Source organism: Aedes albopictus, chromosome 2, assembly GCF_035046485.1.
Source record: "Aedes albopictus strain Foshan chromosome 2, AalbF5, whole genome shotgun sequence".
Taxonomy (NCBI): Eukaryota; Metazoa; Arthropoda; class Insecta; order Diptera; family Culicidae; genus Aedes; species Aedes albopictus.
The window spans coordinates 343,995,358-344,014,225 of record NC_085137.1 but is presented as its reverse complement, the minus strand read 5'-3'; the positions used below and the strand labels follow the sequence as shown (position 1 = coordinate 344,014,225).

The window sequence follows — 18,868 nt, the reverse complement described above, 5'->3', positions numbered from 1 at the left end:
TTCCATTTTCTTGTTTCCCACCGAGAATTGTCCGCAGCACTTTGCGCTCAAAAACTCCAAAAGCTTTTCGGTCTACCTCCTTTAACGTCCACGCTTCGTGACCGTAGAGGGCAACCGGAAGAATCAGCGTCTTATACAGAGCGAATTTTGTTTGCGTTTGCAAGTTACGGGACCTAAGCTGGCTACGCAATCCGTAAAAGGCCCTATTCGCAGCTGCAATACGCCTTTTCACTTCACGGGAAACGTCATTGTCACATGTCACAAGTGTTCCAAGATAAACAAATTCTTCAACAACTTCAAACACTTCCCCATCAATCACTACCTCAACACTAACACCACTAGGCCTGCTTCTGTCTCTACCCGCTATCATGTACTTCGTCTTGGTAGAGTTAATCGTCAAGCCTATCCTCGCTGTCTCTCTCTTCAGAGGAGCATAAGCTTCCTCCACTGCCCTACGATCGATGCCGATGAGATCAATATCGTCCGCAAAACCGAGGAGCATGTGCGACCGTGTGATGATAGAGCCATTCCTCTGCACGCCTGACCTCCTAATCGCTCCTTCGAGTGCAATGTTGAACAATAAATTTGAAAGAGCATCCCCCTGCTTCAATCCATCCAAGGTCACAAACGACGTAGACACTTCGTCCGCGATCCGAATACTTGATTTTGATCCATCCAGCGTTGCGCGTATTAGCCTAATTAGTTTCGCCGGAAAACCATGTTCTGACATTATCTGCCAAAGCTCATTTCTTTTCACTGAATCGTACGCTGCTTTAAAATCAATGAACAGATGGTGAGTCTGCAAGTTATATTCCCGAAATTTATCTAGGATCATCCGCAGGGTAAACATTTGATCCGTCGTTGATCGGCCCTCACGAAAACCAGCCTGGTATTCGCCGACGAAGGACTCCTCAAGAGGTCGCAGTCTGTTGAACAGGACACGCGACAGTATCTTATACGCCGAATTTAAAAGGGTAATCCCTCTGTAATTGGCACACTCCAGTCTGTGCCCTTTCTTGTAGATTGGGCATATGAGGCCATCCAACCAACTAGTGGGCAATTCTTCATCCTCCCAAATTTTTATAATAATCTGATGGATTGATTGATGTAGCTGCTCGCTTCCGTGCTTAAGAAGTTCGACCGGGATCTCGTCCTTCCCAGCAGCCTTGCTGTTTTTCAGCTCCTTAAGGGCCTTTTTAACCTCATCCAGTGTTGGTGGTTCCACTGCTTGACTGTCATCTATTATGTTAATCCTGTTCCTGGGTGCTCCTCCGCTGCTACCATTCAACAAATCTTCGAAGTGCTCCTTCCACCTGGCTGCCACCATTGTTTTGTCTGTCAGCAAATTTCCTTCCCGGTCATTGCACATGGCGGGCACATGCGCAGTCTTGTGCCGCGCGCCATTGACAGTTGCATAAAATCTCCGCATATCGTTCCTGTCCATACTTTCCTGCGCTTCAGCAATAACACTCTCTTCGTGTTGCCGTTTTTTCCTGCGGTGGATTCGTTTCTCTTCTGCTCTTGCAACCCTGTACCGCTCTCTGTTCTGCCGGGTACCGGCCACTAGCATTCGACTTCTGGCGGCATTCTTTTCGTTCGTCGCTCGTTGGCAGTCCTCGTCAAACCAACCATTACGTTGGCGTCGCTGAGCGGTACCAATCACCTCTTGCGCTGTTGTTGTCACTGCTTCGTGGATACTTCGCCACAAGCTGTTGACATCTCCAGATCCGTTGGTCTCTCCTATCCTCTCGTCTAGCTTCTGATGGTACTGTGCAGCAACCCCTTCGGCTGACAAGCGCTGGATATTGAAACGCATCGTCCTGTTGTTTCTTGAACTCGTGACGCTGGATAATCGCGCCCGAATTTTAGCGGCTACAAGATAATGATCCGAGTCGATGTTCGGGCCTCTGTAGGACCTCACATCTATGACGTCCGAGAAATGTCGCCCGTCGACCAGCACGTGGTCTATCTGGGAGCAAGTGTCACCACTCGGGTGTCGCCAGGTGTGTTTTCGGATATTCTTACGTGCGAAGTAGGTACTGCTGATTGCCATCCCTCTAGCAGCAGCGAATGTCACAAGGCGCAGACCATTATCGTTGGTAACAGAATGAAGGCTTTCCGTTCCAATGACAGGCCGAAAGAAACTTTCTCTGCCGATCTGCGCATTTGCATCTCCGATGACTATTTTGACATCTTGTTTTGGGCACTCTCCGTAGGCCTTATCAAGGCTCTCATAGAATTCATCCTTCATGTCATCGGGTTTGTCGTTCGTTGGCGCATAGATGCTGATCAGGCTGTAGTTGAAGAACTTGCCCTTCATCCTCAACACACAGATTCGGTCGCTTATCGGCTTCCACCGAATAACTCGCTTCATCTGCTTCCCGATCACTATAAAGCCAACTCCGCGTTCTGCCTTATCGCCGCCGCTGTAGTAGATGTGGTACTTGAATGAAGTGTTGGCGATGGGATCCACCGCTCGGAATTCGCGTTCTCCAGTTTTGGGCCAGCGTATCTCCTGGATAGCGGCCACATTAACGCCGACATTCTGCAGTTCACGAGCCAGGAGCCCAACACGTGCGGGTTCATTCAAAGTTCTCACGTTCCAAGATCCGACTTTCCAACCGTTGTCCTTTGTTCGTTGCCGGGTCTTTTGCCGTTGAATCAATCCGTTTACTCTACTATTGCTTTTCTGGGTGTTTGAAGGTTTTCAGCAGGCTACCTTACCGGGGCCGCGCTACCTACATTGCGTTGAAGGGGCTGCCTTCTTAGGTATAGCTGACGCAATACAGCATTTCATACTCAGCCGCTGGATGCCAGAACAGACGCTGTTTGAGCCGCACCTCCTTGGTGAACAGACGCTCGGGACGTACCTCCTCAATCTAGCTGAAGTCAGAAGGACAACAGTGCCCAGGCTGCACTACCAGCTAAGCACACAACTCTTAGCTGGCGGTCTTTGTCATCGTTTGACCCGTGGAAGCATGAGGTAGGAACTTGTGAGGACCAGAGCTATGGTGGACGCTCTCCTTATCGACTCACCGTTTTGCAGCCCCTTCACTTCTATATTAAATCTATAGCCTTACGTATACCACAACCACGGTAAAGGCTGGATAATTCGTGCGAGACAGATCTCATTCAGATCAATAGCCTCTGCACAGCAACTCCTATCCATACCTCCGTGTGGCACCGGTCGGGCTGCGTAGACTGGAAGGGAAGGGGGGATTTCCTTCTGCAAATCTGAGCGTCTGTTCTCCAGGTTGAGTGGCTCACAACAGCGTCTGATCGCAATGTTAGGGGCGGCAGATCAACGCCCGAGTGCCAGGGAAGGACTCTGATCTGAACTGTGCACTATGGTCCTCCAGAATGTAGGGGGTTGGTGTCAGGCCCTACGAGCCAACAAAATAATACCAACCGAGACCAACGGTAACGACCCCAGCGAACAAAAAGGAATTGCGATTAAGTAGAAACTCGGTACGTGAAACTGCCGATCTCTCAACTTCATTGGGAGCACCCGTGTACTCGCTGACCTACTGAATGACTGCTGGTTCGGCATCGTAGCGCTGCAGAAGATGTGTTGGACAGGATCCATGGTGCGGACATTTAGAGGTAATCATACCATCTACCTGAGTTGCGGCAACACACATGAGCTACGAACAGCTTTTATTGTGATGGGCGATATGCATAGGCGCGTGCTCGGTTGGTGGCCGATAGACGAAAGAATGTGCAGGTTGAGGATCAAGGACCGATTCTTCAACTTAAGCATAATAAACGTGCACAGCCCTTACTCCGGAAGCACTGATGATGACGGAAGAAACATTTCACGCGCAGCTCGAACGCGAGTAAGACCGCTGCCCATGCCACGACGTCAAGATCATCATAGGAGATCTAAACGCTCAGGTTGGCCAGGAAATTCAGACCATCGATTGAAAAGTTCAGCGCCCATCAGGTGACGAACGAAAACGGCATATGACTCATTGATTTCGCCACCACCAAAAACATGACCATACGTAGCATCTTTTTCCAACACAGCCTCCCTTATAAGGGTATACCGTTACTTCTCGAGATCACCACAGGAGACGGAATCGCAAATCGACCACGTTCTGATTGATGGACGGCACTTCTCCGACATTATCGATGTCAGGGCCTATCGTGGCACTTACATCGATTCTGACTACTACCTGGTGATGGCCAAACTGCGCCCAAAACTTTACCGGTACGGTACCGGTGACCGTCACGGTAAAACTTAGAGCGACTAAAGCAACCGGATGTCGCCTCAGCATAGGCGCAAAATCTCGAGGCAGCGTTTTCGGACGAGGCACACTGTTGCGGATGGCATAAAAACGTGATCGAAATTGTTTTGACCATGAAAACATGATTTTTGATCTTTGGTGTCTTCGGCAAAGTTTTTCTATAAAATAAGCCCTAATTTATGGAAAAATCAGTTTTGTGATCAATCCCCCTAAAAGTGAGAAACGATTTCTATCTTTTTCATTTGTAAACCAAAAAAATATGTTTGTTCAGAGAAGTTGTAGACAATTTCACTAGAAACAACTTTGCCGAACATACAAAATTTCTGTCTTTTGATTTGTATGTACATTTGAGGCGTTTTTTATGAAGCACCCCTAAAAATCAGTTTTTTGCTTATAACTTTTTCTATGAATTTTTCACGATTTCCAAATGTTCTAGCAAATGTTTTGCCTTATTAAAACGCGTAACTTTTGCGAAGAAAGTATATATCTATCTCTCATATTTATCATGTTATTGGAAATTTCACTTTAAAAAATGCTTATGTTTGACATACCCATTTGTTAACTTTCGCACGTTTTCGCAGACCAGGATTTTCACATTTGAAAATATGGAACGAGTTTTATCTATTGCAAATATAGCCAGTTTTAGCCTGATTTCGCCTGCATATTTAAATTTACATACTAGAAATGACTATCATTATAAAATGTGTTACTGTAAAATGATCAACATGTCAAAAACTGTACTCAGTGCTTTTCTTACATGATTTTTTCACATGAACACGCAAAAACGTTTTCACAGAATCACTTGGAATTGCATCAGATGACTTTCCCATAAAATTTAAGTTTTTTTTTTCAGATAAACAGTGGCTTTCATAGTAGTACGATAAGTCTCTTCCACAAAATAAACGATATTGTTGAATGAACTTGCTAATGCTCATAAAAATTTTCGAGTTCATGTACACTTTGCAGAAATGTAAATTTTCAGAATGTTTAAATAACAGCATCTAATGATTCGATTAAAATTGGGTTTCAATTTGTTTACTTGAAAATTATTACATATCTGTTATTATTAATGCATATCATTGATTAACGTCATCACTTATTTCATTGCTTCCAGTTACTATCTCGTCATATGTTTAGAGCAAAAGGTTGTTCGCATCCTACGTTTATGGTGTTCTAGTTTTTTTTAGGAAATAGTCCAATATTCCTTATTATGGGATCAGATGTTTCAAGCAGACGATGTAGGAGATCTGTGTTAGTTTAGATTTTTGGAAACTTACGTCTATGATCCTCTCTGTAATTTCTGGTATTTTGTTGCGTGACTCTTGTGCTTCCTCGGACAGAAAAACATACAAACAGTAACTGGAAGCAATACATTTAATGATGACAGTATTCAATGATATGTGTTAATATTAACAGATAAATTTCATTTTTCAAGTAAACAAATTGAAACCCAATTTTAATCGAATCATTAGATGCTGTTATTTAAACATTCTGAAAATTTACATTTCTGCAAAGTGTACATGAACTCGAAAATTTTTATGAGCATTAGCAAGTTCATTCAACAATATCGTTTATTTTGTGGAAGAGACTTATCGTACTACTATGAAAGCCACTGTTTATCTGAAAAAAAAACTTAAATTTTATGGGAAAGTCATCTGATGCAATTCCAAGTGATTCTGTGAAAACGTTTTTGCGTGTTCATGTGAAAAAATCATGTAAGAAAAGCACTGAGTACATTTTTTGACATGTTGATCATTTTACAGTAACACATTTTATAATGATAGTCATTTCTAGTATGTAAATATAAATATGCAGGCGAAATCAGGCTAAAACTGGCTATATTTGCAATAGATAAAACTCGTTCCATATTTTCAAATGTGAAAATCCTGGTCTGCGAAAACGTGCGAAAGTTAACAAATGGGTATGTCAAACATAAGCATTTTTTAAAGTGAAATTTCCAATAACATGATAAATATGAGAGATAGATATATACTTTCTTCGCAAAAGTTACGCGTTTTAATAAGGCAAAACATTTGCTAGAACATTTGGAAATCGTGAAAAATTCATAGAAAAAGTTATAAGCAAAAAACTGATTTTTAGGGGTGCTTCATAAAAAACGCCTCAAATGTACATACAAATCAAAAGACAGAAATTTTGTATGTTCGGCAAAGTTGTTTCTAGTGAAATTGTCTACAACTTCTCTGAACAAACATATTTTTTTGGTTTACAAATGAAAAAGATAGAAATCGTTTCTCACTTTTAGGGGGATTGATCACAAAACTGATTTTTCCATAAATTAGGGCTTATTTTATAGAAAAACTTTGCCGAAGACACCAAAGATCAAAAATCATGTTTTCATGGTCAAAACAATTTCGATCACGTTTTTATGCCATCCGCAACAGTGTGCGAGGGCGAGCTCGATGTGGCCCCTCTAAAAAGACACTACACCGTCTTCGGCCAGAGGCCGCACAAACTGAACATTACTAACATTAGACAACGGACAACACATAGAACACCCAATGGCCCAGTGGAGAATTTTTCGTTTGACGAAAAGTTTTCCCCGACTGGAGTGGGAATCGAACCCACACTCCGAGTCTTACGAGACACCTAAAGACTGACGCCGCTAACCGCTCGGCCACGAAGCCCACGAGAACTGCTCTAGAGAACTGCTGGAGAACAGTGAAAGCAGTCATTAACGACGTAGCCGAGAGCACCATCGGGTACATGGAAAGGAGTCGACGAGGAATGCAGAGCGAATTTGGAGGAGAAGAACACAACACGGGCCTCAATGCTGCAGCAAGGAACCCGGCAGAATGTGGACCGTTACAAACAGAAGCGGAAACAGCAGACCCGCCTTTATCGGTAAAAAAGTACAGTCTGGAAGAAGCAAAGTGCAAGGAAATGGAACAATCTTGCAACATCAACCTTTAAATAAGACTTTGTGTTTGAGTACAACGTCAAAAAGGAAACAATTGTAGACATTTTAAATTCATTTGGCGTTCCTCAAAATGTTTGCAAAAAAGGTCTCGAAAACCGGATTTGTGTGTTTGGCGAACATATTTTCAACTTGACAGAAATGCATTCCAAGCACGTATAGGCTTTCCAACGGCTGTAATAAAATGTGAGAGGATAAAAGCTGTCTCCGTTAAGATGCACATTTCCCAACCGAACAAAAAAAAACTTCAACCGTTTCGGATCCAACTTGAACACTGCACGAAAACCGGAGATCCCGATACCGTTTCGCGTGCATTCCCCCAATGGCAAACCACTATTCCCACACCGTATCACGCTTTTATTTGCACTGCCGGCTAGCGCGGAAGATTTGGTGCTGATTTTTGGCAATAGAAACTCTCACACGACCATCCAAATGCAACCGCTTCGTGCTACAACTTTATGTTGAACGACCTACCGACGACGACGCGACCATGTACCTACGCCGCCCTCTCTCGGTCTCTGTCGCAAACTGCCTCTTGGCCAACAGTTTGGCATGCATAGACAAATACGGGAAATTTTTGGCCAAACTAAAAGATGCGATGCGGTTGCAGTTTTTTCTCCGGTTTTCCCTGCGGGCTCGCGCCCGCGCTTAGACATACCTGCCCACCGCCGCCGCTGTACGGTGCTGATTCGTCTTTCTTTTTTTAGAGAGTTTTTACATAATTTTACTCCAGTTGGCACAATGGTTCAAAATCGTTCGATATTTTGTAGACTCCAATTAAATTATTACATGAAATGTTCAGTTCAATGAATCTTTATAACAATTAAATATATCGTACCATATATGTAGTATTGATTTACCATAAAAAAAAACAAACGCATTTTGCCCCAGGGAGATGACGTTTGAGTACACATTCTTCTACATTGACCTTTTTTTTCGCGGAATCCAGTGCAGCACCGTGGAGAGCAAATGCTGTGCATATTTGCTTGAAGTTTCCGAAACAAACGATGCACGATGCACCCGACAACCTCCTGTATGCTGATTCGAATCTGCACGGTCCGATCGGAGTGCAAAACGAAAACTAAAGGAAACGGAAAAATTGGGAGCAAAAAAGCCACAGCTACAGTTTTCGCTTCCTCTAATTGCCGGAGGGACTTTGCTCCGGCTTTTTTGTGCGGTTGTTTGTTTTAAAGTTTTAATTGTATCTAACGAATGTGTAACTGTCTTCTTGGGGTGACGGTTTTCAGCCATTGCTTGGCGAATGAACGCCCAGATAGTGTCAAAATTCAAACAGCACGGAAAAGTTTTCCCTTGCCGACGATGGTGGTAGTTTTCCAGATTTACTTCCTCGAAAGCCACACAAAATTTGATAAATATTTCAATTTTATGCTTCCAGTTGACTTCCTTGTTCCGGATTAATTTTACTCATTTTACACACTGGCAGCTAGCGATGATTTGCACAATAAAGTTGAAACTCATTTTTCAAGTACTACATTTACCCCGACACAAGGCTACGTTCTCCTTCCAGAGAAGGTCGCAGAGTTTACCAGAGGGGATCCGTTGACTTCCGGTGGTCCTATGTCGTATCCGTTTCGCCGCCACCCATACGAGCACTGAGCTGTGCAATAGTAGAACGAATTCATTTCACCACTAAAATCAACAGCATCAGCTTCACCAACAACATCGTGTGCTACACAGTACACAACACCCACCCAACACAGTACAGGAAGAAACGGAAACCCTCGGAGAGAAGGACTCGACATCCCGTGCCGGTCGGTGGGTAACACAGCGTGGCGGCACTACACCGACAGACAAAGAAAAATGGATGTAATTTATTAGAATTAAGCAAAAGCATTCCCTAAATTTGTTTACATTAATACTGGAGGCAAGAAATTCGATAAGGCCACCGAGCACACTTGCGAGCTGTTGTGCGCGCGAACCGAAGGTACTTTATATTGTGTAGTAGGATCTGTCGATACATAACTATATAAGAAGAAGGGTTTAACATTTTGTATTGGTGGTAAACTGATTGTGATGTTATTGGACGGAGAATGTTCAAATACCAAATGGAATTTTAATTTATACATTACAAAGAACTTAACATAATCGATTAATGCATGAGCATGCAAAAGCTCACACATTAAAAAAATATACACTTAGATTTTCAATCCTGCAGATTGTTGATCAGATACCCTACAACCAATAATTAATTGATGAAACCTTGTGGAGCCTTGTAGCCGTGCGGTTATGGTCACCAAGCTTCTAATCGCACTATGTTATGGGGTGAGGGTTCGATTTCCGCTCCGGGTGATGAAACTTTTCGTGACGATAGTGATGCACTGGTGCTTGATCCATGTGTCCCTTGTCTAGTGTTTAGTTTCATTCAGTCTGCAACTACAACCCTTGAACGTCCGAGGAAATTGTAACACTGCAGCAACCTCGCCTAAGATAGATAAATATGGAGCTCCATGATTTTTCGGGCGCGGTTGTAGAGCATGGCTGCAGTCAAATATGGATCCAAGTAATTCCACTAGTAATTTTTCCTAAAATTCCTTCATCGATTCTTCTAAGGATTTCGTCAGGAATTTCTTCTTTGTATTTTCCAGGGATTTTTCGAAGATTGTGTTAGAATTTTCTCCAATAATTCTTCCAAAATTCTTCGTCAGATTTCTTCGAAACAAATCTTTGGGGATTACGTTACAAATTTCTCCAAAATGTAAGTGTCATATCAAAAACTCTCATTAATCCACATAGCGGTAATGGCACCTTTCTCGTGCCTTCGAAAATCCCTTTATATTTTTAACTCAAGTGACATGTTGATGTATATCGCACTTTCATACGTTTAATAGAAATCCATTTCATGGCACCAGAAATAATATCGTTTTTATGGCTTTTAATGTTGAGCCTCAAACTCTTAAGAAAAAACCGCTATTTTGAATTTAGAGCCGCCATTTTGGATTTAAGGTCGCCATCTTGGATGTCCATGCATCTCTCCATTTTTTGGAGTCCATGCATCTTTCCTATGCTTAATATACCCATATTGCATGGTTTTAGAGCCTCAAACTCCATCGAACTGCCACCATCTTGAATTTGGAGCCACCATCTTGGATTTTCGGCCGCCATCTAGGATATTGTGGCCGCCATTTTTGTATTCCGGACATCTTTTCCATACCAAATATACCGATATTGAATGGTTTTAGAGCCTAAAGCACCAAAAAATAGCCGCCATCTTGGATTTGAGACATGGTTTAGAGCCTGAACTCCATTAAACTGCCGCCATCTTGAATTTGGAGCCACCATCTTGGATTTTGTGCCGCCATCTTAGATATTTTGGTCGCCATTTGTGGACTCCATACATTTTCCTCATTCAAAATATACCAATATTGCATGTTTTTAGAGCCTGTAACTCAATTAAACTGTCGCAATCTTGAATTTATAACCGTAATCTTGGATATTATGGTCGCCATTTATGTATTCCGGACAATTTCCCCATACCAAATATACCCATATTGCATGGTTTTAGAGCCTAAAACCTGGTATACCAAATATACCCATATCACATGGTTTTAAAGCCTAATACACCATTAAAAAGCCGCCATCTTTAATTTGGAGCCTCCATCTTGGAGGCCTTAAGGAGGGAAGTGCCTTAAAAGTGAGTGAACTTTTTTTGTTCACAGACATACATACGCACACACATACACACACACATACACACACATACACACACACATACATACACACAGACATAATCTCAATTCGTCGAACTGAGTTGATTGGTATATGTGACACATTTTTCCAGCCTGCTCCGAGCCTGCTATCGAAAATTCGTTTTTTGAGTGAACATATAGCCTTTCAGCAAAGATGTCCGATTAACAAGATGGCCATGTGAGTGGGTTTTCCATATGAATCATAGGAAACATGTCTTTTTTGTGATTGTGCTGCCACGCAGGGTAACAATATAGAACTACGAGGTAGCATTTCACTAAGCATACTGAGATTTTTCTTATAGAAATGCAAATGACATTTGATTTGTTTTGTGTAGGTCGATCTGAACCTCCGGACCCGGGCAGCCCAATAGATTTGTAACGGATTGATGGCATATTTGGTGGCAGGTATTCCGTTTAAAAAGGGGATGAAGATTTCAAGGATCTCTCGGATCAATTAACCCATGAAATTTAGGTGATAACATCCGGCAATTGAGAATATTCCGACATCAACGTCGAAGTTGATGAATTTTCAACCGTTAAACTCTACCGCACCCACAGCTTCTGGGAAAAACTGAAGTGGTTAGGAACCGTTTTGCCAGTTGCTCAAACCCCGGTCGCAGTTGTGGAGAAAGTTATCTATGCTAGGAGTTATTAGAGAAACAGCACATTATAGAAAACGCAAAACATCTTTCATTACTGAAGCTTTTCGTTCCAAGTTTATTTCAGTATAACACGCAGAATTGTTATGATTTTATTGAGAGAATTTACAATAAATTTCAGCAAGAGTAAAAACACTTTCATCAGGGTAAGATGTCCGACGGAATCCAATCTTCAGGTTGATTAAGGTGTCTTTCAGTTTTAGAACCGCAAACGGATCCTTAATTATTTTCTCTAATTCGAAGGCACCCAGTTGGGGTTAACCGATGCAAATTCCGAACAGTATCTTCACTTGATTGTTAATCGTGCCCCAGTGCATGTTAATCTTGATGCTCCGGGCTTCACCTCGATCTGGTCTACGGACATCGATGATTCCTTTTTGACCTACTATCCCGGTGTGGTCAAGCTGATGAGCGCTAAAGATTATCCATTCATATCGCGATCTAGATGATTCATGGTCCATTGGGATTGGCGGCAACTACAATAAATATCTCATCATCCTAAAAGTATAAAAAGAAGTTTTAATTGTAAATAATTTGTTAGTTCATGCACTTTATAAACGTACCTGTGTACATTTTTCACATCACACGTCTGAATCGAAAGGAAATAACAAACAAGTAACAACGTAGCTACCATAACAACCACGAGAAGCAAAGCACACTTATGCTGATTTTATGGTTCTATATTCATCCGCTAGCTAAATGATGGCGCTGTGTTCGTGTTTCCAAGAAAATGATGGAGTTGAGGGGGTCTGCTTTCAGTTCATTTTGGTGAACGAGAAAGGCAAAAAGGTATAATTGACCGCTGAAAACCCCTTCTGGCTACGCCACTGCTTCAGTATGTTGGAAAGTATACGGGAGCTCTCGATAAAATTGACAGATATGCAGTTTACACGTACCAAGCTTCCAATCGCAAGTCTCTCGTCGTTGCTGGGGTCGCCGCATTTGACTTTGTTGCTCTGTTTCTGGAAGGAGATTATTTTCGTTCACGGGTTTCATGCAAGTGTCTGCTTGCAGGTCCACACAACCTTTTTGGCCCTTCATGCAGGAGAATGACTGACCACTAACAGTAGCACAATCTTGAACAAATTGCTTTTTATATTATCCGAGTACTATAGGCAGATGCCGAGCTACAACAGATGGTAAAATAAAATCATCATCTTCATCACAAAATGAACTTTTGAGTTGCTCTTGTTCCAGAGGTGGGCTCTTGAAAAAAATGGTCGGAGTTTTGCATTTTGAGAGGGGCATTATTCAAGAGTTTTAGAAAACATGAGACAAAATTGTAGTACCTAGCTTTGAATATTTCTAACAAGTTCAGTTGTATCGTTGAGGTTTAACCTTTCTTCAGAATAATATACACCAAAACCTCCATTTAGGTAATGAGTCGGGACTGTCTAAATAGAATTTTTACCTAAATGGATTCAGTTTATTACCTAAATGGATTTGAAGGTAGCAAAGAAGTTTAAGAAGGGCAAGTGGTCTGGAGATTCAAAGGGGTCATGCGGGGTTTCAGAGGGCTTTCAAGATAGTTTAAGGGGGAGGGGGCAGGTGGTTCAGAGGCGTTGCATGGGGCTCCATGGGCGCTTTCGGGGGGCCTCGGAGGGTCTCAGTTGCGTTATATACGATCCGATAGGGCTTTGAGGAGATTTCAAAGGCATTTCTTAATGCTTCGAAGGGGTTTTAGGGGAATTTCGAAGGCATCAGAGAGTTTCAGAGGATTTTTTTACAGGTTTCAGAGGCATTACGTAGGCGTTTTTGGGGGTTTCAGAGGGTCTCAGGTGAAACACTCCTCCCACACCAAAATCGCTCCCCCCCCCCCCTCTGAGCACGCCCTAGACTAACTTTAGCTCCTCTCGCTACTTATTTTCTGTAAACCATCCTTATCCCTAATCTAAAATACTTCAACTTTTCTAAACACAATCAGATTGCATTTTTTTGAGGCTTTTAGGCTGATACAAATTTTATTTTGACTTTTTGTTCCCCCGTCCCCCCCTTTAAAAATTTTTGGCTGGATTTTGCATTTTGAGGGGGCAGATTAAAAATATTAATCAAAATTTCGGATCTTGCTCAAATTATTAAACAAATCCGATGAGTTTTAAATATTTTTCAAATTAAATGCTTCATTATTTTTATCCCCCCCCCCCCTCGATCAGTCAAAGAGTGGACAAATAGTGAAATAAATATTTGTAAAGGCCTTATTTGTTTAATTTTAATTCATTCGCCTCCAGGCTCCATTTAAGTAACGTTACCTAAATGGAGGGACCTAAATAGATTTTAACTTGGATGCATTTCAACGCGAAAACTAGACGTATTCAATTAGTTTCATCCTTACCTGAAACGAGAATGTACAACCTGTAGTCACTTCCCGTAAAACAGATATTCAGCAAGATCGTTTCTTGAAGGTCTGGATTCAATTGTCGTTCGATCTAATAACGTCTAAAGCCTGTAGCCACAATAACCGGGACATAAAAATACGGCTGATATTCTACAACGGAGACATTAAAATTTTTCAAATTTAATCTGGAAAATCTTAAAATGGATTCATCTCATGTAAACGCATGCTTTACTTTTTGTTGTAGCAATGACACAGTAGAAGTAGACTGTGTGTAAATGATCATTGTGCAGCACCTAATTTAGCTTGTTAATTCAGTAATTTTTGAAATCGGCAAAGGTAAAGGCTGAAATTTTGAACGCAAATCTCTTAGAATATATTTCTTGGGTCGGCAAAATTGCAAAAAATTCAAGCACTATCAACATTTTTATATTCAAAACATGTATTGGGACTAATCGTGATTAAAATTAGTTCTAGCAAAAGCTCCTTTAACAGTAATTAGTGAACACCCCTTATTTTTTCAATTGTACTGTTTGAACAACTTTTTCAATAACCATGAAATGTTACAGGCATTATATGGTATCAGTTCCCTTATTAAGCATGTGGCTCCCATTTTCATCCTATGAAAACAAACTGTTTGCTTTGTTTCTTATTTTTGTATTTTTTGTTAGAAGTGAGCACGCATGAAATTAAAAGGAAAATTAATCGGTACCGTAATCGCGTGTTTTCAAATAGGATGAATTTGGGAGCGTGGGATTACTTATGGAACTCATACCATATACATAACCAACAACTGTAAAGGTCCTATTTGACATGACAAATATTTGGTCAAACAAATCCAACAAATGACCAACACAACGCACAAAGCAACTTTTGATCAATGTCGGATTTCGCTGACAAATATTTGGTGTAATGACAATAGGACACTGTATGAAATTCTTTCCTTCTCTTTCACTCTTACAGAAACTTGGTAAACAACAAGGCCACGAAACGTCAAAATCCCATACAAAATCAAAACAGTGCAGTGCCTTATAGGCATACATTACATGTGAAAAATATGGAAAACTAGCTGTCCCCGACAAACTTTGTCTTGCCTACTGTGGTTTTGATGTTCCCAGTCAAAGTCTCCCTATTCAAAACGTTTGAAATATCGATTCCAAAAACTTTTCATTTCTCATTGTCTTTCACCTCATATAAACCTACCTTGGGTGCACACTAACAGAACAAAACAAAGACGACATAAATCGGATGTTCCGTTCGCGTGTTAAGAGCGGTCCCACGTATGCTGCTGCATTTTATATGGAAAATATTCACAAATACTCACGCATATCAACGCTGAGAGCATTGAACCAGTTGATCAAAATTGATGAAAATTTACAAGAAAGTGTCTGTATGTGTATCGTAATTGTTTACGAAATTTTGACGCCATTTTTACTGTATTTTGGACTGTAACAGAAATGCAGATGAAAATTGGTCATGATTTGTCTTTTTGGCGAAAATTGGCACAAACAATAAAAAAATCACCAAAAAAGTTTCAGTCAATTTTTTGTGCAATTTTACCGACCCTCTGCAGAGTTGCAGCCGCATTTCTGAGTCCCGATCACTGTAGATACAAGCTTTTGCAATTGAAATTTGACGTGTTTTTCTTTTTGACATAGAGCTACTTTTCTCGAACTCTGGGTCGTGAGATTCTATCACATTCGCCCGAAAACCATTCGCCCGAATGACAAACGCCCGAATTTTAATCGCCCGAAAAGACCATTCGGCCCAAAGACCATTCGCTCGAAAGTCATCCACCGATTCCATGCAGTTTCTCAGAGCAATTTTTTTTCTTGTTTGCCATAATGAAAGTTGAAGGACAGACGCATGGTGTACTTAATATTGTAAGAACAGCTAGACTAGCGCCAATAATAATCATATTAGCTTTGTTTGGAAGAGCGGCCAATGCATTGCAATGCTTTGAAGAAGGAATTGCTTATGAAAATATTACATAATATGTCATATATTATTATAGCATTGTTGAACGAAAGGATAAAGACAAAGCTTCAGCACAGAGTAGTCAACATTTAAAGATTATAGTGTTCATGACTGATCTACTCGGAATAACTACATACGTTTCGTAAAATGAAGAATAATTGATGAAAATTAATACGTTTGAGCTAACGGATGCAGAAAAAAAAACATCAAAATCGCGAGAATTCAGCATTCTTATTTGAACAAGCTGTTCTTTTGAAACCATGTTTGGAATCCAAAAGTTGTAAAAATATAAAACGTCAAGGTTCCCCATAACAGAACAACTTAAAAGAACAGCCCATGATTGAAAGAAGCGCAAATTTCTGGTAAAAAAGACATAAAATTGAATCAAATTTCCTTGAAGGTGAAACTGAAAAGAAAAGCCTATTAACAAAAGAAGGGTCAATGTCATTAAATGTTTCCACAGCTATATTGCCGAAAATGTTTGTAGCAGTATAAGTCTTAAATCAGACTGTGTTCAAAGAATTCAAGATTATTATGGTTTTCGGGCGAATGGTCTTTTCTGGAGAATGTTTCGGGCGTTTGTTACATTTGGGCGTTTGTAATTTGGGCATTTGGAATTCGGGCGAATGTGACAGAACCCGCGATAGGACCCATCAGTCCCATAAGAAATACACGCGTCGATAAAAAAAAAGTTTGAGAAAGGCTGACATAGAGTATACTCGTGTCTGCTACACGAAAAATGGTAGTAAAAATAGGAAATAACAACGAAAGATGTTAGTTTATAAATGTGCATGTGGAGTTGACCTGGTGTGATGGTTAGAACACTTGACTATCATGCCGAGGACCTGGGATCGAATTCCACTCCCGACAAACTCGCAAAATGTGAGTTCTTCCTTCGGAAGGGAAGTAAAGTGTGGGTTCCGAGATAAACTAGCCTAAGGGGCTGTCCATAAACCACGTGGTCATTTTTTTGGGACTTTTCAACCCCCCCCCCTCGCGTGGTCATTTGTCCATCCAAAATTTTTAATTTGTCCATACAAAATGATCATTGGCCGAACCCCCCCCAATGACCACGTGGTTTATGGACAGCCCCTAAGGCTAAAAATCTCGTCAATACAGATAAAAAAAATAAATAAATGTGCATGTGCTCAAAGCTCCGAAGCAGTAACTGTCTAGTTGTGTCGCCTAGACGAATGTTTTTTTTAGTGTGTATTTTAACACATGGCTAATTCTACACTTTCCTAGACGAATGTGAAGGCGATGAAGAAATTCAAAAATTCAATAATACAGATTTATTTAAATAACCCTTACTATTCCTCCCAGTCATTAGATGCTCCTAACCGATCTTTTCATTATGACGTCTTTGGGAAAGGTCCAATCATTCATCTTAACATTTCCTCACAACAAACAAAATCAATATTAATGCGTTTAGTTCTTCTCATCAGGCACCTCCACATATCGGCAGCTGAACCACCCAAAACACGTGTTTCCCACCCGTAAAGTAAACATCGCTGATTGGTTGTTGGGTGACCCGGAACGAGAACATCACCGTCGTGTAGGGCAAATATTTTTATCTCCCATTCCGCCCAAATGCTCTGGGGAGGCAAGAAATCGAGCCGTTTGTGTTTTTTTTTTCTTTTCGTTCTAGTCATCTGTAACTGCTTCCGCTTCCGAGAAATACACTTACAGAGACGGCAAAATGGTCCAAAGGCTTCATCAGCGCTTCTTCGTTTTCTTCCCCTACATCGACCTCGTCTGCTGAACTCGGAAACGGTTAATGGACCACCTTACGGCATCCTTTTCGGCCATCATGGTATGTTCTCAGTCCATCCCCCACCCTATCCTGCCCGAAGTCTTCACCAACGGGTAAAGAATGTCTCTCCATTTAGCTTATGAGAGTGGATGCCTTGCAAGCAAGCGGCTTAATGTATGGACTCTGTTATTAAACCTATTTTTATAGAGCACATAGATTTCGGTGTAACACAGATTTCGGGTCCGGATTGCGTGTTCTGCTGATGTTTAGCCCCAGGCGTACGTTGTTTTTGCGTTGGGGATACGTGAAACTGCAAACGGATATGGCCCCATGAACATGTGTTTGCAAATTAAAACACGCAATTACGTCAAGCTAATGTGATTAAGCTAAGAGCTACTCTGGTTCGGGCTCACTGTCGAGGCGTAAATCTGACAAACTGGGTCCATTGAAAGAAGATATTTTGAGCTTTTGGATTAGGGAATGCTACGCAAGGTAAAAAGTAGAATATTTTGTCTTATGAAATGCAATTAAGGTGGGTGTCTAGGTGGGTGTTAAAAGCAGCTGCCAAAAATTGTTGGAGAATGTAGACTCAATTGCTGGAGCCTTAGTAGAAATTTGTGCAACGAAGAGTTGAATGAAGTCCCATGGAGCCTCTCCTGAGTTGATTTATTATTTAAAAGGCAAAAACTAAATTCTCAAATTTAATCACTATCAATTCCCTCAGTTACACAGTTTACAACTGTTGAACAGAAATCAACCCTTCAAGATGTGCAAACAGAACCAACCACTTGCGACATGCATCGTTTTGGTAAAAGCATACGGACATTCCTTCCGGGCGCATCAATTTCTTGTGGTGTACGTATTGTGAGTGTGGTTTCGGGAGTAAGTACCTATGTAAGCAAGCATACATTTCAAGATGAGATCTTGCATTCATCCAGACTGAAACTATTTCCATTAACTTCATTGTATTTCCCGTGAGAGATCAGTGAGGCAATACACATAGTTGGCTTACTGGAAGATGTTTGGATTGCTCTCAGACGTATGCTGAGCTATGATTGCATGATAAATACTTCAAAATCTTTTTAAACGAGCTTTGTTTAAGGATACTTTTTTGAAGGTTTCCAGTGCGGCATGCATCAGAAATTCTACCAAGCCAAAGTGTTTTATTGAAACAGATGTAGTGCACGTGACATGGAGACATATTTTCCAAAGAATATTTGAAAACATTAAAAACACCAAATATCTTCAATTTTCGGCA

General features: G+C 41.1%; 1 protein-coding gene across 1 annotated transcript in view; it reads right to left on the bottom strand.

Moving 5' to 3' along the window:
• Positions 1–18,868, bottom strand: part of LOC115263159 (Krueppel-like factor luna) — a 271,925-nt gene that overhangs the window by 9,255 nt on the left and 243,802 nt on the right. The window lies entirely within an intron of this gene.